The sequence below is a fragment of the Propithecus coquereli genome, unplaced genomic scaffold (assembly GCF_000956105.1).
Source record: "Propithecus coquereli isolate 6110/MARCELLA unplaced genomic scaffold, Pcoq_1.0 Scaffold1, whole genome shotgun sequence".
Classification (NCBI taxonomy): domain Eukaryota; kingdom Metazoa; phylum Chordata; class Mammalia; order Primates; family Indriidae; genus Propithecus; species Propithecus coquereli.
In genome coordinates, this window is record NW_012133857.1 from 24060005 (window position 1) to 24084755 (window position 24751).

At 41.7% G+C, this 24751-nt stretch overlaps 1 protein-coding gene across 1 annotated transcript in view; it reads left to right on the forward strand.

Annotated features, from left to right (window-relative positions):
• PTPRG (protein tyrosine phosphatase, receptor type, G) overlaps positions 1-24751 on the forward strand; it is a 703838-nt gene that overhangs the window by 37710 nt on the left and 641377 nt on the right. The window lies entirely within an intron of this gene.

Genomic DNA, 24751 nt, shown 5'->3' on the forward strand with positions numbered 1-24751 from the left:
CCTGCCCTCAAGGCAAAAATCGATACAGGTAAAAGGAAAGTTCATTTTGAAAACAAATTTGAACAGTCTCCATTTGTATTTGGTTTTACAAATGGAAAATGTATGCTTTTTAGATCAGTTTTCAGTAACTTTGGCCAAAAGATATTTTAGGAGAGAGTATTCTTTAAAAGTTGTTTTTCTTTGGAATGCTTAAAGTAAAAATTTATCTGTTGTTACCCCCCTCATTCTTGAATCCCCTAAAATCAGTCCCAACTTGTTTCTCTTTGTAAGAAGACACTAAGTATGCACATTTAGCTTAAAATTAAGTGCAATTTTACTTAGGTTTGCATTACTTTTATTGTGAGTGTGAGATAATATACATATCCATTTATATAAGCAATGGGTTTCTTTTTTCAAAAAAAAAAAAACAAGACCAGATTTCTCGAGTTGTTTTCAAACTTTTTTTTTTAAACACAGAATCCTTTCTTCAAATATGATGCTTTTTCGTTGAAGCACAGTGCGTGAAACATGTAGTGCGTTTTCCTTATTTGACAGGTAATTGGGGTGGCAGCACAGCAAGACCCTTGCCATTTTAGGCTTTAAAACTAGATATTAGTTTTTGATCCAGTCCAACTCTTCTCTCATTCCTGATGAGGAACCTGAGGTCCAAAGAGTCTGACCCATTCAAGGTCATAGTGAGTTAGTCGCAGTTAGCGTGTTTGAAACCCCTCTCCCAGTTGTTATTTGTGATTGTTTCCTCTTTGGCAGAAAAGGTGATGAATAGAAATGCTAATTGCGTGAATGTGAGTGTAGAGTCTCCACTGCTTTTCAGAAGTGAATAATTGAGTTTGACCTAAATTTTAGTAACTCTGTGTCTTAGTCCATTTGGTGTTGCTATAACCGAGTACCTGAGACTCGGTAATTTGCAATGAACAGAGATTTATTGGCGCATGGTTCTGGAGACTGGGAAGTCAAAGATCAGGGTATTGGCATCTGATGAGGGGGGACACGCAAAGGTGGGGGGCAGGGGTGTGTGTGACCCAAACACCAGAATCCGCAGCTGTTCAAGTCCCTTATATAAAGTGGAGTAGTACAGTCAGCCCTCCACATCCTCGGATTTCAGTCTGCTCGTGGTTGATCTGAGGATGCAGAACCCATCGATATGGAGGGCTAATTGCAGAACATTTACTGTTGAATTTTACTTCCCCTGGTCTGTTAGCTTAGGATACTGCAAGCTCCCCACTTTGTCCAGGGCATCCAAGTTCATTTGTTAAAGGGTCCAATTTAATCTTTTTACCACGTAGAATCTGGCGTTAGGTCATTGTCTCAAACTTTATAAATTTGTTTTAACATCCTGTGTGTTGTTGGCTTATGTCATGTTTAATTTAATCCATGAAAATGGATAAATTTGCAAGGATGTTGAAGACTATATTTCTTTGACACATTTTTGTGAGCCGTCTAATCACTTTATTTTTGCCACATATTGATATTTATGTGAAAAGGGATAGACACAGTGATTTGTGTTAGTTGTAATTAGGGTCATTTTACTAATATGAAATTTATCCTCTTAAAGCATTTTGAACCATTATCATGGAGTATAAAACAAAACCAAACATTATTCTAGCATGAAAAATCCACTTAAAGGGCGCAGTTGTTGCCACAGTTTGTTTTTCTTTACCAACCAAGATACGGCTTTGAAACCAAGGGGCATTGGCCATGGGAAGGAGCTGTTGGCACTGAATGAATAGAAATTTTGCACATGCTTGTTTTGAAACTCAGCTACTTTTCTGTTCGGGGTTGACTGGTCTCAGTGGTAACAAGCTTAAAATGAAATAATGCCTTTCTGCCAACACCATCTTGATTCTTCTTGTATGGACTGCTTGAGCCAATGTAACACATAATGTTAGAGCAAAACAAGGAATCGATAAAGCCATTAAGCAGCTCACTGTCTGGCTAGGAACGTTGATGAATGAGTCCGCATGTCCCCTTGGGTGTTTTTATTCGCCACGGGAAGAAAAGGAGTGGGCCAGCAAAGTAGAGAAATTGAGAAGAACAGCTTTTCTTGCTTCAGTGCGACACTGCAGCTGGCGTTTGTCTTTTTTACCCTGGAGACTCCTTTTCTTACCTCTGAACTGGGATGCAAGGGTGATCATCCTGTGCTGTCCCTGTCCTGCCTCTTATTTTGGGAGTTTATTACTTGATGGTAGCATGAAGAGAGATGACACACACTCATTAAACTCGGCCATCAGTTAGGTAGTAACTCCACGTGGAGTCACGAGACCAGTGCCTGAGAGCTTGGGATGTGATGTCCATTTAGTGGGGCCACAGGATAAAATGTGCACTCAGGTGGTGTGTTGGCTCACTAGGCCCACTGTATTAAAGTACAACAGTCTGGTGGCTCAAACAACAGAAGTGTATTGTCTTACAGTCCTGGAGGCTAGAAATCTGAGATCAAGGTGAGGACAGGGTTGGTTCCTCCTGAGGGGTGTGAGGGCGAAACTGTTCTGTACCTCTCCACTAACTTCTGGTAGTTTGCTGGTAATCTTTGGCGTCCCTTGGCTTGTAGAAGCAACACCTCAATGTCTTCCTTCATGTTCACATGGCATTTTCCCTGTATGTATGAGTCTCTGTCCCATTTTTATGAGGGATACCAGTTATATTGGATTAAGGCCCACTCTGATGATCTCATCTTAATTAATTACATCTGCAGCGATCCTGCTTCCGAATCAGGTTAAATTCTGAGGCACTGGGGATTTGGATATTCGAATTTCTGGGGACATAGCTAGTTTTGAGTCTCTAAAATCTCCATTCAGAGTGGCTCCAGTCAAGCAACCTGCAGATTCAAAATTAGTGAACACCTACTATGTGATGAAACTTTTTCTAGGTGCTCTCACGTAGCCCACATTCCTTACCACAGCAAACAGATGCATTCATGTTTTTGAAAGTTGTAGAGGCTTTCTAAAAGAATGCAATAGAATGAACCCCATAGAAGAGCAGGAACACTTTAGAATCTTCTACTCATCTTCTGTTCTTTTCTGGGTATTAAAAAGTATAATAATTCTAATCCTCAGTCACCTGCATGAAGACTTTGATTTTAATCAAGATCAGTGGGTGGCAAATGTTGGCATTACCCAAAACATGAACATGTATCATTACATAAAACATGTACTGTGCTTTTTGGGTGATTCAAGGGATTTGTTAAGGATAATTTTGACTCTGGTTGAAACATTGTGCACTGCCTTTTGACTTATTACTAAAGTTTGGTGTTTTTCTTGTTTTGTTTTAAATGTCTTAAAAGTGTTTTCAAGCCTCCCTTTAGCAGTGGAATCTATTTTGCAAATAAAATCTTACCTGAAATCACAGTCTATAAAACAGATTTTGGCCAGGTGCAATGGCTCATGCCTGTAATCCTGGTGATTTGGGAGGCTGAGGTGGGAAGATCACTTTAGGCTAGGAGTTTGAGACCAGCCTGAGCAACATAGTGAGACCTCATCCCTACAAAAATAGAAAATTAACCAGGTGTAGTGGGGCATGCCTGTAGTCCCAGCTACTCGCGAGGCTGAGGGAGGAGGATTGCTTGAGCCCAGGAGTTTGAGGTTACAGTGAGCTATGGTGACTAGAGCCACTGCAACAGAGTGAGGCCCTGTCTCAAGAAAAAACAACCAAAAGAAGCTCCCCAGAAACCCCACAGATTTTTAAAACGTACTTTTCTGACTGAATCAGAGTGAAGGCTTCTATTCAACCTAACCCCTGCCCGCCGATCCTTGGTTAAGCTAACTCATCCAGAACACTGTTGGGGAAGACATTGAGACAAACTGTAGAGTGTGAGCATGTTTGTTTTTGCCATGTGCTAAGAGTTTTATCACCTAGAGGAAAATTGCAACCAGTAAGGATATTATATCCTTTGGGTAATCTCAGGTTATTTATGGGCTCAAATCAGTGCTCATGATATATTCTTTTATTCATTTCTCCAACAAAAATTGAGTGTAATTTGTGTAAGATGTTGGAAATTCAAAGATGAATGAGATATAATCTCTTCCATAAGAGTTCTTAGTTTCTATCCATTCATCCATCCATCTCATATTTATTGAGTGCCTCCTGTTTGCTGTTTGTTTTGTTGCTGTTGTAGATATTTGGAAAAGGAACAAAACTAATGAATAATACCTGCTTTTGTGCAGCATGTGTTTTAGTAGGCATGGGGGACACATTAAAAGGTGGCAAGTGTCAGGAAAAAGGAAAGAAGAGTAAAGGAAATTGGGAGTTGCTGGAGGTGGGAGGGAGTTGGGAGGTTGCCACCTATTTTTAAATAGACTGCATTGGGAAGCGTTGACATATGAGCGAAAATGTGAGGCGCATGTAGTATCTGGGAGCAGAGGGAACAGACAGCTCACTTATGCATGGTCTCATTTGGACCCCACAACAACCCTGCAGGAACATTATGATCAACATCGAGCCAGGGCTATAGTTGTCCAGGATCAGGTGGCTAGGAAATAGTGGTACAATTCCAGCCTGCGGGTGGCTTTATGCGAGATGCAGCTGCCTAACTAGACAAACGTCTCTATGTGACTGCATTAATGGGAGCTTTCTTAGGCTTCTGTTTCAGCCCCTTCTAGCCTTTTGCCCGTCTGTGTGTGCCAGAAGAGCTGAGGCTGTATCTGCCTTGCTCACTTGGGTCTCCAGAGAGCCTGGCTCGTAGTTGTGGCTCATTGTACACATGTTGATTGAACCAGAAGGATAAAGTATGGCTCCTGCCCCCTTAAAATTAGGAGAGGTGTTCACATACCCAAGCCAGTGGTGATAACACAGTCCGCAGGGGAATAAGGCCAGCGTCCTCATGGTTGGTACCAGTGAGGCGGCCGGCCGTGCTTCAGCTGGGGCTCCAGGTAGCTGCCTCACAAACACGGTCTTCTAATTTTCTCTGTGGGTCACACTAAATAGTCCATTGCTCATCAAGGAGAGGGGAAATTGATTTCAAATTACTTCTGCATTGGTTAAAAACTGAACTGCCACGAATGCTTTATGGGATCAGGGAGAAGATAGGCCCAGGGTTTTAGCTGCAGTAAAACCTGCTTAATTAACCGAGCACTGTCTATTACCACCAGACAGCAGGCGTGACCCCTCTTCTGCAGAGGGGCTTGGCTCTGAAGACTGTCCTCCCAGGGCCGGGCATGGTTTAGACCTGCAAGGGCGGAGGATTTGGGTTTGGAGCGCTTCTCTTCTGTCTGCTCTTTGCTTCCTTCCTGGGTCACTGCTTGTGCTGGCTCCTGAGAACTGATTGTTGTATTTTCAGAAATTCCGAGGGCTTGTTATTAAACACAACCTTTTAATACACAGACTTATGTAAACTTACAATTAAATAATATTTAAAAAGTAACAAATACCCCAAACTCATCCCTTCCTAATTATTTTACCACATTTTTCTCCTATCTGTGCCCTAGAAGTCATGTCTGCTGCATGTGTGTGGTAGCAATACTGTAGAATGGTTTGCCACTGCACACCTCTTTCCTTCTTACCATTTAGAGATGGTACGTCACATTGGGGTTTTGAAATTGGCCATCGTGGGAATAATTTACACCACGGAAATCAGCAAATGCTACAAATCAGCTGCCCTCCCAGAGCTGAATGGTAAACATTTACCAAAACACCATGGGCTGGGGATGCCCCTGTGTTAGTTTCCTAGGGCTGCCATAACAAAATACCACCAACTGGTGGGGTTAAAAGCAAAAATGTATTGCTTCACAGTTCTGGAGGCCAGAATTCCAAAATCAAGGGGTGGGCAAGGTTAGTTCCATTTTGGTAGCTCGGAAGGAGCATCTGTTCCTTGCCTCTTCCTGGTTCTTGCTGGCAGTCCTTGGTGTCCCTTGGCTCACAGATGCATCCCTCCAGTCTGCCTCCACCTTCGCGTGATATATATACATATTTCAAATCATGTCATATACCTTAAATGTACGTACTTCTATCTGTCAAATTTTTTTGTTTTTGAGACACAATCTTGTTTTGCCACCCAGGCTGGTGTGCAGTGGCACTATCATAGCTTGCCGTAGCCTCCAACTCCTGGGCTCAAGTGATCCTCCCGCCTCTGCTTCCCAAGCAGATGGGCCTACAGGTGGGTGCCACCATGCCTGGCTAATTTTTTCTATTTTTAGTAGAGATGGGGTCTCACTCTTGCTCAGGCTGGTCTCGAAACTCCTGGCCTCATTCAGTCTACCTCAGCCTCCCAAGGTGCTGGATTTATAGGCATGAGCCACTGCGCCTGGCCTGATTTCTCAATTATATCTCGGTAAAGCTGGGGGAAAAAAAACAAGGCCATTTTAGAATTTTATTGCCACATGTTGAGTTTCCTTCTGACTCTTCCACCATTTTGGCCTTGGACCCATGTTATTCTCATGTATTCCCTCCCCTACCTTAGCCAGATATGTCCCGTGGTTCATATACAAGCCATGGTTAGGGGATGCTGAGTGCATTAACCTTGGCAGGCTTTATGAATAGCTTCTGCTTTACCAATCCTTGGGCTTAGTGTAATGTTACTTCTTCAGATTCTTTGCACAGAGACCCAGTCCTCTGGCCTAACTCTCTGAGATGCCTCTATTTTCCATTATTTAAATGTTCCTAATTTCCAAAAATTGGGGGAACATGACAAACATTCAAAGCCCCCACCCCAGTCTCACAGAAGGGCATTCTCTTAGGAAAGGGGGGTCTTTGCCAAGAGAAGGAAGGAAGGAAACTTGGGCGGGTAAAAATAACAGACGCTCACTTTGGAACCTAGAGTGACGTGACACCTTCTATACCGATCAACTTGGTATATAGTTCCAGGGATCCAGCACTGGTATATCCTGTCCCCACTTCCTCAGCACTGCAGCTGGTGACACCGAAGTGATGTGGACGGCCACCTGTGACATAAATGCTGTGGGTAAGGGGCAGTTCCTGCTAGGTTTTCATTTTGGTGTAAATCTTCTGTCTTCTTGACATGAGTATCCCTTAAATGCTTATTAATAGTATCCTGAGAAAATGCCACATGAATTCAGAAGTCAGATCAAACGATGTTCTTTGGGATTCGTTAAAACTGAAATGCCTGGGGCCAAATGCTAGCTCGATGCATCAAACGCCACAGCGAATCTAAGACTGCACTGAGCCGCATCGCTGCTGCTCTCATTTCATAGGGTTTTTCTTTCCCATAAAAGACAGTTCCAAAAACTTTTGTGGAGTTTTTTTTTTTTTGCTGCTGCTGTTGATTTTGGGGAGAGGGGGTAGCAGAGGGGAGGGTCTGAACAAAGATACCAGAATGTGGCTGGAAATTTGATTATTCACCTGACTCTCCCCTCCTGCTTCTCCTTAGAAGTAAGTTCTCTGTGAGGAGGGGCTAGGGGTGGACATTCTAGCTCTTGGGGTTTATCGGTTCTAGGGCCCACTTTCTCTGGGCATCTGTGATAGCTGATACTGAGATTGCAAACCCAAATAAATGCCATCTGGGCTCTGGAAGGTAAAGTGATGGAGGGGAGGGAGCGGAGTAGCAGGAAGAACCAGACATAACTTGCTTCTTCTCGAGGACTTGGGCTGATTATTGCATTGTGGGGATTTGAGTTAGTGTTGTTAGATCATTCTGATATTTCAAGAGAAACTAGAGATCTCACATTTTTAAAGTTTGCTAATGAATTCAGTTTTTATTATGCGTGAGGGCTGAAATAATTGTTTTCTGGCTAGGCTTGTCCTGTGGGTGGCCAATTTTGATCTCTGGTCTGCATCTTGCCCAGGGCAGAGGGCTTGTTGGGGCTGTTGTTTGATGCTTTGGCAGCATCCATTTCCAGCTTCCTTCTTCCTAACAGAGCCTCAGTTTTGTATAGGTGTCCGCCCTCCTCCATGAAGCCAAGTAGCCCAGGAGAAGCAGAAGCCAGATGCTAGGTCCAGTGTTGTCTGTCTTTGATTTACAGCCCTTATTAGTGATTGGTTCAAGACTGATCATGTGATCTCACTCTATCCAATGGTGTGGGAGGATGTGTCTGCTGGGCCCTTCCACGGGAAGCTGTTTGTGCTGCTTGCCCTGGGTGCAGTCAGGGTGTGCCACCCACAGCTGCTGTCCTGCTGAGGGTGAAGGCAAGGTTCAGGAGGGCTGACCTGGAAGGGAAGAACCTGGATTTTTGTTGACATCCTCGAGCTGCTGTATCAGCTGGCTATGAAAGCCTGGTCTTTCTCTGGACTTCACTTGTATGAGATAATAAATTCTTTATTGCCTAAGGCAGGGTGAGTCTACCTGAGAAGCAGATGAGGGGGAGACCCCAGTCCCATTTCTAGACCTCATGCACTGTTGGTGATAAAGAATTTCTTCCCCGGTGCCAGGGCTGGGCTGTCACCAGTTCAAGGCTAGATAATTGGTAGGATTTCATCCTATGTCTTTACACTGATCCCTTGTTGAGCCTTTGGAGAATTATCCATCCTTCTGTTGAGAAGGAAACTCTGGGCTCAGTGAGGAAGAGCATGGTCACTTACATCTGCCATGGTGGCTCAGCCTGAGGAGTGCCAGGAGTGCCATGTGTTTGTCATCCATGGTTTGAGGTCAGGCAGCCTGAACATGATAGTGATGCCTTTCGGCTCTAGAGAGAGTCAGATATGGATTAATACTAACTAAACTTTGACCTTTTCCGCTTAAGAGAATTATTCTTCAGAATGATACGCCTTCATCTTCGAAAGAGCTTCGCCGTTCAAGGAAAGGCTGAGTTGTATTTAGTTATAATCCTAACGTTTCAGGCTCTTAGAAGAGGACAAAACAGAAAGAGGTTGCTGTCCAACACCTGGAAGCACCCCACATGGCTAAGCATTCCACGTTTCTTCTTCTTCTTCTTTTTTATTTTTTTGAATAGGAAATAACATTGCATTTTAAGAGACTTTTTTCTTATTTCTATCAGCTTGTACAGGTTATTCTTCCCAGTCTTTTCCCAATTAGTTAAAGATTAAAGACTGCCCTTCTGTTAATAATGCAGATAAGTTTTGATCATACACAGTTGATTTGCACACTTAAATATGTTTATTTGTATCTGGTATGAAGAGTCAGTGAGGTATGTGGTAAGGAGTGTCAACTCTTATACCAACCACACTGCCTGGGTTCGAATCCCAACTCCACCACCTACTGGCAAATCACTTAATCTCTTTGTGCCTCAGTTTCCCAATCTGTAAAATGAGAATAATTATGGTACTGACTTGTAGGGAAGGGAGGCTTAACGATTTTTAATACATTAGGACATTGAAAGTGCCTGGCACGCTGTAAGTGCTGTGTGTGGTCACTTTTATGCATAGTCAAAATAACAGTAATAAAATCTGCCACACTACAACCGGCTGTATCATCAGTCTTTGTTAAGAGATTTTGAAAGACCTGAATCATTTGGTAGATGTATTGTCACTGTCTCTTAGATTATAAATGATTTATTGCTGGATATAAAATTTGCCCTGGGAGGTAAGCTTGGGAAAAGGAGCCTGCACGGGGCAAGGATGCTGGGCTGTAGCCAGCATCTTCCTAGCAGATGGATAAAGAGATTATATGGTATGTTTGCCTACATGGATTTGGCTGTACTCAGGGTGATAGTAAGAACAGGCACTGAATGTTACTTAAGAGCTCAACACTAAAGCATATGCAGCATTTAATAAGACAAACATGTCTCTCTGAAATGCCCATTCCTTTTACAGGTAGGTAGTTCTTTTGTGTCATTCACTTAAGCATTATGTATTCTCTCACTGTGTCATGCTTTTTCTGAATGGCAAAAACAAATTATTGAACAGGTATCTTAATCATCTCGTAATAGTTCAAAGCATGGGATTTAGAGTCAGTTAAACCTGGGCCGAGGCTCTGAAGACATCATGTACTGCTGTGACCTTATGAGGATGTTTGTTATTCAGCTTGTCTTGGGGTCAGTCTCACCTGTAAAATGGGGATAACCATTCCTCAGAACCTTGTGTGGATCGGATGGGATGATGTATGTAAAGTGCCTTTCTCATCATTTTTTTATTTTCATCTTTTTCCTGCTCTATTTCTAACCACCGTCTTGGCTACCAAGTCAGAAAACTTGAAGACTTTTTTTGGAGATTTTATGTTATGCCATTTTTGCTGATCTTTCTAGTGGCGTTTTGTGAGAAGGGCACCTATTTAGAAGGAAAAGAACACTTTTCTTTCATTAGTAACTTCATTTTTCTCGTGGGCCTTTAGTTTATTTGGAGCTGTTTTCCTCAAATTTGTGGGTGAATTAAGGCAGGGATTGGCAAATGTCTTCTGTAAAGAGACAGATGATAGACATTTCTGGCTTCGCAGGCCATGTCTCAGCTGGACCTACTCACTGCATTGTAGCACAAAAGTAGCCATAGACAATACATCAATGAATGGGCGTGGCTGTGTTCCCATAAAAACTTTATTTATGGACATTGAAATTTGGATTTCCTATACATTTCATGTGTCACAAAATATTCTTTTGATTCCCCCCCCCCCGCCACCATTTAAAAATATAAAAACCATTCTTTGCTTGAGGACCATATAAGAAGAGGCAGTGGGCAGGGTTTTGTTGACCCCTGCATCAAGGTTTTGATACTGCATTGTAATGTATAATGGGTGCAGTTGAGAAGGCTCTCGTTCAAAGAGCTTGTCTGGTGAGCATCTTGGAATGTGAAGCATCTTTCTCTAACATTTGTTGGAACTCCGCAGTTCCATCGGGTTGAGAAACTGTTTTCTTGGATGGCCTTTGCCCAAAGTGAGATGCACACGTTTCCAGTTCAGTTCCAGGTAGTTCTCGGCAGTGCAGAGCACGTGGCTTATTTCCAGTTAGCAGCGTTAGCGCTGTGAGCCCAGGTAGCTGCCTGCCTGATTGCCTCCCTGAAAAGCTCTTACCTCTTCCAGTCCTTTTGAAAGGATCTTCAGCTTTTATGCATTCTCCAGCCTATTTTGTTCCTTCGGTATTTTTTTCCCCCCCGTCTTCTCTACATTAAAGGTGCATTAGTGTATTCTCAGTGCAACACTTTAGAGTTCTTGGAATGGGCAGAGAGCAGTTATATCCCACAATTGCAGGATAATCAATGGAAAGAGATAGATTGCCAGGTTGTAAATCATGTGAGAGAATTTGATGATATCAGCTTCAGTGGAATGGGATCCTATTACTCGTTCTGAATTCTCTGGTTCCTGGAATTAATTTTTTTTTTTGTACTTGTAATCATTTGGTGGAACAGCTTTTACCGTGAACCAGAGGATGACAAAGGACAGGTCAGCTTTGTCCCAAACACTCCTTCCGTCCCTCGCTGTTTGTGCTCACTTTGGATGGGAAATGCTTTCTATATAGCCACAGTCGGCAACAGCAGAGTGGCTTACACTTAGGCTGTCAAAGAGTCAAAAGAACATTTATTCCTCCATATTCAAAAGTGAAAAAAAATCACACCCTTTAGGACACTCGAAAACCTAGCAGCATCCTAGCAAATGCATTTGCTGGCAGTATGAAGCAAAGAAAGGGCTTTTTCTATTTTGAAGAGAAATAAACTGTACCTTTTACTTTCTGACTTAATGCAGAGAGATGAAAATATGCTAAAAACATGTTTTTTTAAAAAGACATAGACCAAAAGACATTTTGGAACCTTTTCATCTATCAAAGCCAGCTTCCCTTTAAGCAAAGCATCAGGATTGCTTCAATATTTAGGTATTAATATTCCCTTGTGGCTCAATCAGCTCTTTGAAAATGAATTTCTCGGCGCTGCTGTCACAATTAAAGAAAGACATGCTGAGGGGAAAGGGAATTTGTGTGTTTCTTAGATTGGAAGGATATGCTGAGTGAAATGAACATCCTCTCAAGGTTAAATTACCTATTTAAAACCCTTCCAATTACAGTGCCAGGTATAATCTTTGATGAGATGCAGGTAGAACAAATGAGTTAATCTGTGAGAGAGAGATTCTCTTTGTATGAAGGAAAGCTATGAAATTGGAATGAACTGGATGTTGTTTATTATGGGGGGAAAGTGGTTACGTAAGTTGAACATGGCGTAGTCTCACTTTAAAACACAAACCATTATTGGGTTACTGGAGGCCTCACAATAGAAGAGGGTAGGGATGTTTTTTTGTGTGTGTGTGTTTTTTTTTTTGCTGTTGTGCTTCCCCTCCGCCCCCCAAAAGAATCATGAGGTGACCAGAACAGAAAACCATCAGCAATATACTGCGACCTCTGTATATTGAATCTAATTCAAGGAATTTGGATGGTGAATACAGTTTTACTTAACAGGTGGTCTCATGGCATGGCTTTCTAGAATCATCACCCAAGTCCTGTAGGCTTTGCCTCCAAAATAATCTTGAATCTCTCTGGCCAGTGCTTTCCTTCTCTACTGCTGTGGATGGGAAGCCACCATCCTCCCTGAGTTCAAATACAGTGACAGCCCCCTAAGTGGTCACCCTGCTTTTAGAAAACGTCTTCCTGTTAACACATTAAAAAATACAAACTTTCACCCGTGGACCTGCCTCTGCCTCTCACCTCTTCGCCTGTTCTTCCCCACTGACTGGCTCCATCTTGCCTCACCGTCCTTCACAGTTAGTTGCTTGGGTTGCCTTGATGGCACAGTAGTTGAGTGTAGACCCTGAGCCAATCTGGTAAATTCAAATCCTGGCTGTGCTACTGACCAGCACTGTGACCTTGTGTGAGTTTCCTCATCCTTAAGTTGGGTGTAATAATAGTTCTACTTTTAAATAATACTTAATAATTGTACTTAAGTTTGTGTTTAGGAATAAATGAGTTAAAATACAAAAAGATTTTAGACCACTGCTTTGCACTCAGCAGTGTATAGATGATGGTAATGTTTTGTTACAAAACCAACATCATAATTATTATCTCTGCCCCTTGGGTTTTTATGTGGCAGCTCCTTCTCTTGAACAGCTCAACTCAAGTGTCTTCTTTCTGAGTGACCTTCTCCATCCACCTTCCGAAAGAACCTACTACCCCTTCCGTATATACTGTGCACTCTACCCATTACACGTTTAAAAAATAAAAAAAGAAAGGAAAAAATTGCAACTACAACATAGAAGAACTCCACCCCCACCCCTACCCTACCCCCAGCCTGAACCACTTGGATTCATTGCCAACCTGGTGCCCTGTTGCCTCTGGACACTTGAATGTGTATTTCCTACAAACAATGACATTTTCCTACAGTACTGTATCATAATACATCCATGCAGATTGAGAAATTAACTTTGATACAACACTACTTTCTAATTCTCAGACCCCATTCAAATATGCCCTGACTGTCCCAATAACAAAAAGAACCATTTAGGATCATATGTCAGTTGTCTGCTTCAGGTCTGGAATAGTTTCTCAGGCTTTTAATCTATTCGTCTATTCCACTGCATGTTGCATCACTCCTCCATGTAGGTACCCTGTTCAATTCTCTTAGACACTAACACTCCACACTAAGTGCTTCTCCCCACCATGTGCAGACCGCCCTCATCATCCCACTTGGTTACCCCTTCTGAACAAGCGATACCTTTGTGCAAAATAAGGCATGTCTTCCTCTTGGTGAAGGGCGGCCCCATGCCAAAGTACCTGGCTTGGCAAGGGGAGTGTATGGGCTGGATTTCTTTGCTCTTAATTCACCAGGTACCTTTATGTTGTACATAAAGTATCCAACTCGATGTGGCAGCCCCAATGACTCTACCCCCCCCCCACAGTTGATTGGTTGATAGTAACTTCCTCACCCACCTTGGGGTTGAAGCACTACTGCTGCAGGCATGCTGCTGTGTTGAACCTGGGAATTTTGAGAAAGATTGTTGTTGGTAGTTGATTTCCTGCCATTGATGCTGGAAGATAGAGAAAATTTGGTCCAGTGAGAGGGGAATGAAGTACATGGACAGAGAAGAGAGAGAGAAAGAGGAGTGCTGTTGGTTTTATAGGATTGGGTTCCTGATCCTGATTTGCATCTGAGGCTAGCTGCATCCCTGTCCTTGGGATTTGAGGGACAATCCCATATTCTTATATAATAATAAATTCAGTCTTGAGGTTAAGCTACTAACTGAAGCAAGTCACACAAGTCACACGGTCAAGCCCCAAGTCAAGGGACAGAGAAGTACACTGTGTGGGAGGAACTGCAGAGTTGCCTGACAAAGGACCTGGATTCAGGGGCTGATTTACCCAGTTTATTGTAGAGGTCAACTTGCTTGCCAAAGGCTAACTCGCTAATAAATAGTAGAATCTAAATGAGGTCTCTCTAGCTAGGGTGTCGGCATTTAATCACTCTTCTGTTACTTCTGGATAAAATAGTTAGGAGCTTGATCTGCATGTGGGTTTATCAGCGTGTACAGGCAGTTTAAAAGGGTGTTCCTGTGTGTTTGCTTTCTCCTGCCTTCTTGTACATAGGAAGTTTTCTTTTAAAAAGGTAGTGTTAAGCTGATAAAGAACTTCCAAGAACCAGATGGCCTTCATTTCTTTCTTCCTGATTAGCTATATAGAACTAATTGTCCAACTGAGAGAGGCTTAATTTTACAGGCTTACAGGGGATGCAAGCTTATTGTTCACAGCTTTCCACCCACCTCTTGCCTTCCTTGCCAGAGGCTCTGCTCCAGCAGGGAGACCTGAATCTAACATTAAAGAATTTTCGATGAAGTTGGATTTTTACAAGGAGTCACCACAGTTGATAAATATCAAAACATTTCTCTTTAATTCTGTGAATTGAAGGTGTACCTGTGCTGTTCTTAGGTCCTGCATTCTGTGTCTCCTTTGTTGTATCACATTTTAAATGGCTTTGATGGACAGTAGGAATTTGTGTAGTGTTTTTCAGATAATATCTGCATTAATGTACTATAGGCAAAGGCCTGATAGTGTTGGAGACCATTTTAAGGAATTATAATATAAAAATTATGCTAAATTATAAATGTGCAGGGACACATTATAACTAATTATTAAGCTTACAAAGAGGGCAAGTGGTACTTGGTAAATCTTATTATTTGGCATGGTGGAAAAACTATTTTTGCATCAGTGGAAATATTATGCTGAAGCAGTGTGCCTTTTATGCAGAGTAAAGATAATAGTGGCTGGAATACAGAATCAGCCATGTGCTGTGTGAAAGATGGCAGGCTTAAAAAATCCATTTGTATTTCTGGCAAATTGTCTTACCATAATCCACATGCCTTTCTAATTTAAAATATGAAACTTAAATAAAGTTTATACTGAAGTTATATCCATTAAGAAACTGGAAAATAATTAAGTCTCACAAGCCTAAACTCCAACACTAGATGTGTGTGTGTGTGTGTGTGTGTGTGTGTGTGTTTGTGTGTGTGTGTCCTGCTAACACTTGAATTGTGAATTCACATTGCATTCCCTTGCAAGGATGTGCCATTTTTAATTAAGACTAAAACATGGTGGGGTATTCTAAATTAGGCCTGATTATAATTGCAGATGGCAATTGAGCTTTTGGAAGCTGGTTTCTTTAACTGTTAAATAAAAATTGTCTTTTTTAGTATTGGTTTGCAGAAGTTCAGCAGTGGTTGTTTAGGGAAAAAAAGATTTACCTCTTTATTAAACTAAATATCACAGCATATCTATCTTCTATTAAGGGATTTGGCGCTGAAGAAATTTTTCTTAAGACTTTCCTAACAATTGATCAAATAAAGAATTTGGGCCCATAAACCTGAACTTTCTGGAGGCTTTATGTTGATAAATATGGAAAACTCATGGTAGATATTTTCTAGGTTTTTTTCCTCTGGATGAATTAATGCAGTAATAAAGTGGCGGTATTCTTTTTTATAAAAAGTACATTTGACCATCAGTAGACTTTTAGTGATCAGAATTAGCAGAGCCTTCTTCTGTTTGGTAGGCAAACTTGACTTTGTTTAGTGTTTCAGGAAGGATTATGGGCATGAGAGTTTGTAGTGGGTTTCTGTATTGAGTTCCGTATATATACAATTTCTGCCTGTTGGTGGGTTTGTAGAGCCACTAGACCAGTTATTTGCAACCAGGGGCTCACAATTTTGCCTTCTACCAAGGGGCCATTTGGTAATGTCTGGAAACATTTTTTTTTTTGTAAACATTTTTGATTGTCAGGACTGGGAGGATGGTGCCACTGAGATTCAGCAGGTAGAGATCAAGAATGCCAGTAAACATCCAGTAGTGCACAGGACAGCCACCCACAGAATTATCCAATCCAGAATGTCAGTAGTGCAGCTTTTAAGAAACCCGATGCTAAACAGTGAGCCTGCAGTGCCTTCCGTGGTCTCCCACTGTAAAAATGGGCTTGGATTCATCATGGACGTACTGTATTTTATCTTCCCATTGCAGTACTGGTAGGTATCGTTGGGTAGTATATTAAATGTGAGGGTTTTTTTTTTGTTTTTTTCTGGAGACAGAGTCTCCCTCTGTTGCCCTGGGTAGAGTGCAGTGGTGTCATCATAGCTCACTGCAACTTCAAATTCCTGGACTCAAGCAAGTCTCCTGCCTCAGCCTCCTGAGTAGCTGGGATCACAGGCGCGTACCATCACGCCCAGCTAATTCTTCTATTTTTGTTAGAGATGGGGTCTAACTCTTGCTCAGGCTGGTCTCAAAACTCCTGATCTGAAGTGATCCTCCCACCTCGGCTTCCTAGAGTGCTAGAATTACAGGTGTGAGCTACCATCCCAGCCTTAAATATGAATTAAAAAGAAATCATATTTTCTGGAAGAAGTCAACAAGGAAGGTAAATGATGAATTAGTGATGTATCAGGTAAATGGCATCATGAAAAGAACCAGAAGTTTGCAAGAGGCCAGGTGGTGGATTTGTTCATGGGCTTTGGGGACCTGCTTTGACCCCAAGAAAATCTGCCTTTGTTCGAGTAGATGTCACACCTTAAATGTTAGCTCTTATAAGTGATGAATTCTTAAAAAGGTGCTGATGAAAACGTCTTAATAAATAACATCTCACAATTGTGTTACTCTTTCACACTGAATTCTCCCTAATGAAGATTGGCTGTGTACAGCCACCACTGCTTAATTTTGTTGCGTTTTGTATACACAGCTCAGAAAATTAAGGGACTGGGGAGCTAGTATTGAGTAGAATAATAAAAGGACTTTCTTGAATGGTGGCACTTTTGATGTTTTTTTTTCTGCCTTACGTGACTGGAGGAATAAGGGAGGACGATGTCATGGGGCTTATAAACAGCTGATAACAACAGGCTTCATTTACATTTTGTAGCTGGTGTAGCCCCCTCCTTCAGGCACACATGTGTAGGGAATTGAAATTGCAGTTTGCCTATTATGTGTTGGCAGTAATCTTTCAAAAAAAAATTTTATGTTTCAAAATCGGGCAGCCAATAGCAGTAGCCAGTGATATATGGGGCTACTGATGTGAATTGAATTTGCAGAGGGAAAATGGGATTTGGTTGCCGTATGAACTCATAATGAGGTGGCCCCACAGATTTGTAATGGTCAGCCATTGATTGTGCCCAGAATCAGCTAGGAATTAAATACTTTTTCAGGAGAGACTGAAATGAAACTTGAGAGGTTTTTTTTTTTTCTTTTTTTCCCTCAAGTGAATGAAATGGTTCCAAAGTCATGTCATTTGATTTGGCAATGGAATGTTAACAGTTAACTCTTTTAATGAGTTCAGCATTGGATCAGTGGTCTTTATTGGTCCCATTGTCTTATCAGTAAAAAAAAAATTTGGACCCATGCCTCCAATATATGTATGTTTATTTTTATTACTTATGTATATGTGTTATTCTAAAACCTTATGTAAATTAGAAAACATTAAAAATGTGAAGCATTGTCCATGCATGGTGGCCCATGCTGGTAACACACTCTGGGAGGCTGAGGTGGGAGGATCACTTGAGCCCCTGGAGTTTGAAGTTGCAGTGAGCTATGATGATGCCACTGCACTCTAGCCTGGGTGGCAGAGCAAGACCCTGTCTTAAAAAAACAGAAACAAAAAACCAAAAAAAAGTAAAGCATGAAATCAGAACTATAATATTATGGATATAGAAGGTTAAATACTTTTTCTCATGTCCTTGGTGAGTTGTCTTATGAACCCCTGGGTATTCAGTGGTGGAAATGACAAGTGTTAATACTGCCTTAGGTGACAGTGTCAGGCAGTGGAGAATATTGGGCTGTCCTTCCTTCCATCCTGGAGGCATCTTGCTAACACAAATGACTGAATCATGAACCTTTACTATGATTATGTGCTACGAGATGTAGATACTAAAGATTCAGAAGTGATTCTTCTCCAGAGGTGTGAGGTGTAAGCTAGAAATAGATTGTCAGCTAAAACTCACCTGTTATGTTTTACCTGGCTACTGTGCCTTCCTTAGAAGTTTATGTCCTGATTCATCTCAGTACTTTTCTTTATTTCTTTCCCCCCCTTCTCCCTCCTTCTCTGTCTCTTCCTTACTCCTTCACTCCCTTCTTTCTTTTCTTTGTGCCAGGGTAGGCTGGCACGCACAGTGTGTTCCAAATGTATTTCTTTTCTGAGGTCAGTTAGAGTTTGGGTTAAGAGTATGGGATTTTGATGTGGGAGTCAGCCTCAGAGCGAAACCAACACTGCAGAAGATAGGGTGAAGAGATGGGACTTTGGGGACATGGACTGGCTGCTTGGCCAAGCCTGGCCTGAATTCTTTGTGGGCTTTTGAGGTACTTTGGGCAGCAAATTCTCTGATTAGTTAAGCAAAAAAAAAAAAAAAGAGTATAGGATTGTGTGGCCGGGCGCAGTGGCTCCTGCCTGTAATACTAGCAGTCTGGGAGACCAAGTTGGGAGGATCACTTGAGGCCAGGAGTTCAGGACCAGCCAGGAAGAGGAAGACCTTGTCGCTACAAAAAATAGAAAAGTTAATCAGGCATGGTGACATGTGCCTATAGTCCTAGCTAGCTACTCAGGAGGCTGAGGCAGGAGGACTGCTTGAGCCTAGGAGTTTGAGGTTGCAGTGATCTACGAAGATGCCACTGTACTCTAGCCTGGACAAAAGAGAAAGATCCTGTCTCAAAAACAAACAAACAAAAAACTCCCCAAAAACAAAAAGCATGGGATCTGAAGTTAGAATAATTACAGTATTTGAATGAGTGAATGAATGAATCAGTAGAGTTATCCCTTGATAACCTAAGTATGCTGGTTAGGTGATCTTAGTCAAGCTGGTCAGTTCCTCCTGTTATCTGTTTTCTTATCTGTGAAGTGGAGATTATTGTCAACCTGTGTGGTTCTCTACATAATTAAGGAGGGTGTATGTGAAATAGCACAGGGTCTGGCCTTGTGTAAATGCTCCTTTAATTTCAGTACAGTTACTCTCAGCAGTCCCTGTCCTTGGAAGTCTTGAAAATATTGCTTGAAAGTCTTCACTCAACCTCAGAGCGTCTTCTATACCAAGGCGAACAGATGGTATGATATTTGCTGGGCACAGATCGTTCACTTAGGTGTTTTTTTTTACTTTTCTTTGCCCTAGTAAGTTAAGTTTCTGGAGGTTAGAAACCAAGTCTTAACTTTTTTTGTGGTTGACTTTCTTGCCTCCCTCCCCAGCACCTTGTTCAGTGGGTAATCAAAGAACTAATTTTTAGTTGTCAGGTAAAAAGGCATTTTTGTGTTTCTCAACCCTTAGCTTTTGGTTGAATCAGAAGACTTGCTTTGAAATTACAGAACGTGAATGGGGAAGGGGGAGCTGGAAGGATTTCAGGAAGGAGAGTTTGCTAATTGTAATTAGTGCCTAACAGAAGTTGGTACGTTTCTGCAGTTTTCTGTTGTCAGTCACTTTGGATGATAATTTTTTTTTTGCTATTATTTTTAAGTGACAGATGGCAGTACATATTTTAAGACCTGCCACCCACTTTGATTTGAAAGATTATGTTGTCGGAATTTTAGACATTGCAGGTAAAGACCTAATTTTACTAAATAACAGGGACCTATGAATCTTGTAAATTACTTTCCTCTTGCAACTGAAAGTGTTATTCCTCTGATTTATTATACAAATAATTGTAAATCCTATAACTGATCAAAGTAAAACTTTTCATGTCTTTTAGAATCTGTTTTCTGGTTTTGAGCATTCAGTAATAGTCTTACCTTAATAGGGAAGAAGTTTAAATTGTGTGGATTATGAGCAAAGATGAAGGGCAATATATTTTGGTTATTTCCAGCGAGCAACTGCCTCTTAATTAATCAGATTAAGTGCTTCAGTCATTTCCTTTTTTCCAAGTTGTCTTTAGGAAGGCACATTTGCACCCTAAATGTAATAAAGGGAGAGTATTATTTTCCTGCTTTTAGTAAAAGTAATGATTTCCTTATTTTCCTGTTGTAGAATTTCAGGCACCACCTTGTAAACATGAAAAAGAGACTAATTTTCCACTATGTATCTAATATCAGGGAAGTTATCTTATATGCATATCAACCAGATACAACAGGGTTTCCTTGGTTGCAAGCAACAGAATAGATTATGACTGATTTAAGCCAAAATTTGGAATTGGAAGGGTACTATACATTTTTTTTCTCAGGGTGAAGGAATCGTGAGATAACCAAACCTTGGAAAGAGCAGGAACCAGGACAGTGGGAGCTAATGGCTAACTGGTATAAGAGTGAGTTGGTCCCTACCCTGTTTTGTTTTTAGAGATGGCACTCGTAAGACTCAGTTGCCTCCCTGGGAGAGATTCTGATTAGCTTGGCTGGGGAGGACAGGATGGCAGCATGGACAAGGCAGAAGAAAACTAGGGGACTGGAACATGGAGACGTGAGAGGAAAGAATGATGAGATTGATTACAGCTGGAGCTATCTTTCTTTAAGCTTATCCGGTGCAGGATTTTGATCATAGAATAGGTTTTCAAGTGTTGGAGCAGGAAGTGGCTCCCAAATCTCTTGTAAAGGCCCTGGTGAGTGAGAGGCTTGTTCAGGAGGTAGGTATAGCTGGGACTACGGCTGGATCCTCTGCCTAGTTTTGTTTACCTGTGTACCAGGCTAGAGAATTTAGTTTCCTAAGTGATGCTATCTAAAACTGGGAAAGAAAATCTCTTTCCGTTAGCAAAGTATTGACAGGGTGGTAGAGTAGATGCCTTATAAATACAGGCTTTCTATAATTGGAAAGGAGCAATTAAAGAAGACACAAAGAAAACCTTGAGTTGCTGTTTGTGGAAGCCAAGTACAGGACTACATGTGAAAGGCTTCACCTATTTGAGCATTATAAATATCACTTGAGAAATAAAATGTCCAGAGGAACAGCAGAAGGCAGGGTAAGTCTATTCCCAAACTTTACCACCAAATACAGCTTCTAGTGTTTATTTAGATATGCTGTTGTTTGGGGGCACATTAAAGGCTCTGCTGGCCTGCCAGCCTTGGAGTCACGTGCTCAAAAGTTATCAGTTTACCTTGAAATTGAGCAAGAGAGGCCACTGAGCTCAGGAGCAGCTCAAAACCCTCTCCAACTCCTTTTCACTTAGGACCACCCCTTGATAAAGGTTTTGGGTTTGCTTACAGTACAGTGTGTAGCATGGTGGTTCTGAGTCCCAGTATGGGTTTGGGATTACGATAAAACATGGATTTGAATCCCAACTCTTCCATTTCATAGCTGTGAACCGGGGCAAGTTTTTAACTTCTTTGGGCCTCTGGTCGACTTGCTAACTCAAAACCTACTGCCTCCTTTTTCTTCTAACTGAATCCTTGCCTTATTGCGGGTAGCAGTGAACCCAACTGAAAACCACATTTCCCAGCTTCCCATGCCAATAGGGATGGTTGATGAGTTACAAGTACAAGTTGTTTTGAGCTTCCAAGAATGCTGCTCTAAAGGGATTCATTCAGGTGGGGAAGTATGCTCTTTTAGATTTCACAATTTGCATTTCAGATGTGATGGCTTGGAGCTGCAGCATCCATTTTGGGACCGTGAGGGAAAGGCCAAGGGAATTGCAGAGACTTGGGCATCTGTGAGCTGCTGAGTATCTATCTACCTGCAGCCACCTACCTGTGGACTTCTCGTTATTATATATGAAAGAAAACCAACCCAGCACTAGAATACAGTTTCTGATCCCCAACCTCAGATTCCCTATCTGCAAAATGAGGATAATAGTACTTACCTTCTGGGGTCATTCTGAGGATTCAGTGACAGCATAGGTAAACTGCTTACCACGGTGACTGGGAGCTGCTACTTTTCTTATTAAATTACTGTTATCATTATTGCATATTACATATAGGTGCATGCATTAGCTTGCTAGGGTTGCCATAACAAAGTACCACTAACTGGGAGGCTCAAACAGCAGAAATGTACTGTCTCACTGGTCTCAAGGCTGCAAGTCTGAGATCGATGTCTCAGCAGGGTTGGTTACCTTTCTTTGGGGACTGGGAAGGATGGCTCTGTCCCAGGTCTCTTTCCCTGGCTTGTAGGTGGCCGTCTTCTCCCTGTGACTCTTCACATCCTCTTCCCCCTAAGTATGTCTCTCTGTCCGTGTTCCCTCTTTTTACAAGGACACCATCATATTTCATTAGGGACCAACCTAATGACCTCAGTTTAACTTAGTTACCTCTGTAAAAACCCTACCTCCAAATAAAGTCACATTCTGAAGTACTGGGGGTTAGGACTTCAAACCTGTCTATTTTAGGGGGGATACAATTTTAATGTATAACAGTGCACATATGTAATATGTAACATATTATCAGTGAAGCTTTAGTCTCTCACCCTTTTTCTGAGTAACAGAAACTCTTTATAAAAAATCAAATACGTCTTCTTTATGAAAAATTGCTTCCACCAAAAAAATTTGTCCTGTTCTATAAATGATTTGTAGCTTACCTCTCCGGGTTCTGCTGGGATTTAAGGACTTATAAAGGGGCTGCTACATTTCAAGGTGTAGTTTTAGGATGTTACTTATCAGCTCTTATGATGCTCTTGGATTTTGGGTATTCACTTGGTTGGGTTTTCAAGGCCATGAGTAGGAAATGCAAGGGTCTGTTGTTTATTATTCTGCATGCTTTAGGATTCTTTAGAATAAATTTGTTTGATGCTTCTGGTGAATTTACCAGCCACTGGCATCCTAGAACATCATAGGAGCTTATAGAGCACCCAAGACAGGCCGCCTCAGGATATTTAAAGTGTCTGACAATTCAGCCTCCAACGTAAGTTCGCCAAGGTGGGACTTGTTTAAATCACATTCTGGGTACAAAAATTTGAAAATTGCTGAATGAAGTTTCTGCCGTTGCAGAACTTCTTCAACTGCATTTAAATTTTGAGCAGCGTTCTTACAGCTGCTTGCTTTTTCTTTGCAAATATTTCAAGCATTGAGACCATTACCTCCTGAGTGAAGCAGAGTAGTCTATGCATTAAATAAATAACTTTCCTGTCCCAACAGGGTTTTTTTTGAAGATCCCTTTTAGGCAACATTATGTGTTTGTAGGGGCTTCTCTTCAAATAAAAAGCATAATTGAAATACAGCGGAATAGGAATCAAGAGTGTGATTCAAGTGTAAGGTAAAATTGATGACATCTCTTATTGCTTTATAGATGAATTACTTTATGGCAGCCTATTTCCCGATAAAGCTTTTTAAAAACTAAAAATGCATTTTTCTACACTCTTAATTGTGCATCCTGACAGCAGCAAAAAAGAAGGCCTAACTTTGGTTTGGTTTTGTTATTTTTTTTTAACCCTCCCTTAGCAGTGATAGTAGAAATTGCTTATGCTTGAAAATCTGCATTTGCCTGCTGGTGCGCCATTAAAAAAGGGATTTGGGAGCCTGAATTCCATTTTTCATTTAACGTAAGACATAAGGGGTTACGTTTTCTGTACTGGCAGAATGTGGCCTGGGTAGGTGATTTGAATGTGTCACTCAGAGCATTACCATTCAAAACCACCTATGCCAAGGAATTGGAACGTTTCAGTGTGAGACAGGAAGAAGATTGGGAGGTGAGTTCTGTCTGTATCCACCAAATGGTTCATATTAACTATCTCAGAGTCACAGTTCCAGCCAGGGAAGTAAGATGGCCACTCTTCACTGTGGCTGCACGCATGCTACTGCTGGGTGCCCACAGTGGGCAGATTCTCAACTTCCCAGCAATGTCGGGAGTACAGGCTGGTGGGGGAGTGGGGTGAGTCTTGCAGGAGGGGGGTGCCAATGCTCATGCCCAAAAAATACAGGCTTTCTATAATTGGAAAGGAGCAATTAAAGAAGACACAAAGAAAACCTTGAGTTGCTGTGTGTAGAAGCCAAGTACAGGACTACATGTGAAAGGCTTCACCTATTTGAGCATTATAAATATCACTTGAGAAATAAAATGTCCAGAGGAACAGCAGAAGGCAGGGTAAGTCTATTCCCAAACTTTACCACCAAATACAGCTTCTAGTGTTTATTTAGATATGCTGTTGTTTGGGGGCACATTAAAGGCTCTGCTGGCCTGCCAGCCTTGGAGTCACGTGCTCAAAAATTATCAGTTTACCTTGAAATTGAGCAAGAGAGGCCACTGAGCTCAGGAGCAGCTCAAAACCCTCTCCAACTCCTTTTCACTTAGGACCACCCCTTGATAAAGGTTTTGGGTTTGCTTAGAGTACAGTGTGTAGCATGGTGGTTCTGAGTCCCAGTATGGGTTTGGGATTACGATAAAACATGGATTTGAATCCCAACTCTTCCATTTAATAGCTGTGAACCGGGGCAAGTTTTTAACTTCTTTGGGCCTCTGGTCGACTTGCTAACTCAAAACCTACTGCCTCCTTTTTCTTCTAACTGAATCCTTGCCTTATTGCGGGTAGCAGTGAACCCGACTGAAAACCACATTTCCCAGCTTCCCATGCCAATAGGGATGGTTGATGAGTTACAAGTACAAGTTGTTTTGAGCTTCCAAGAATGCTGCTCTAAAGGGATTCATT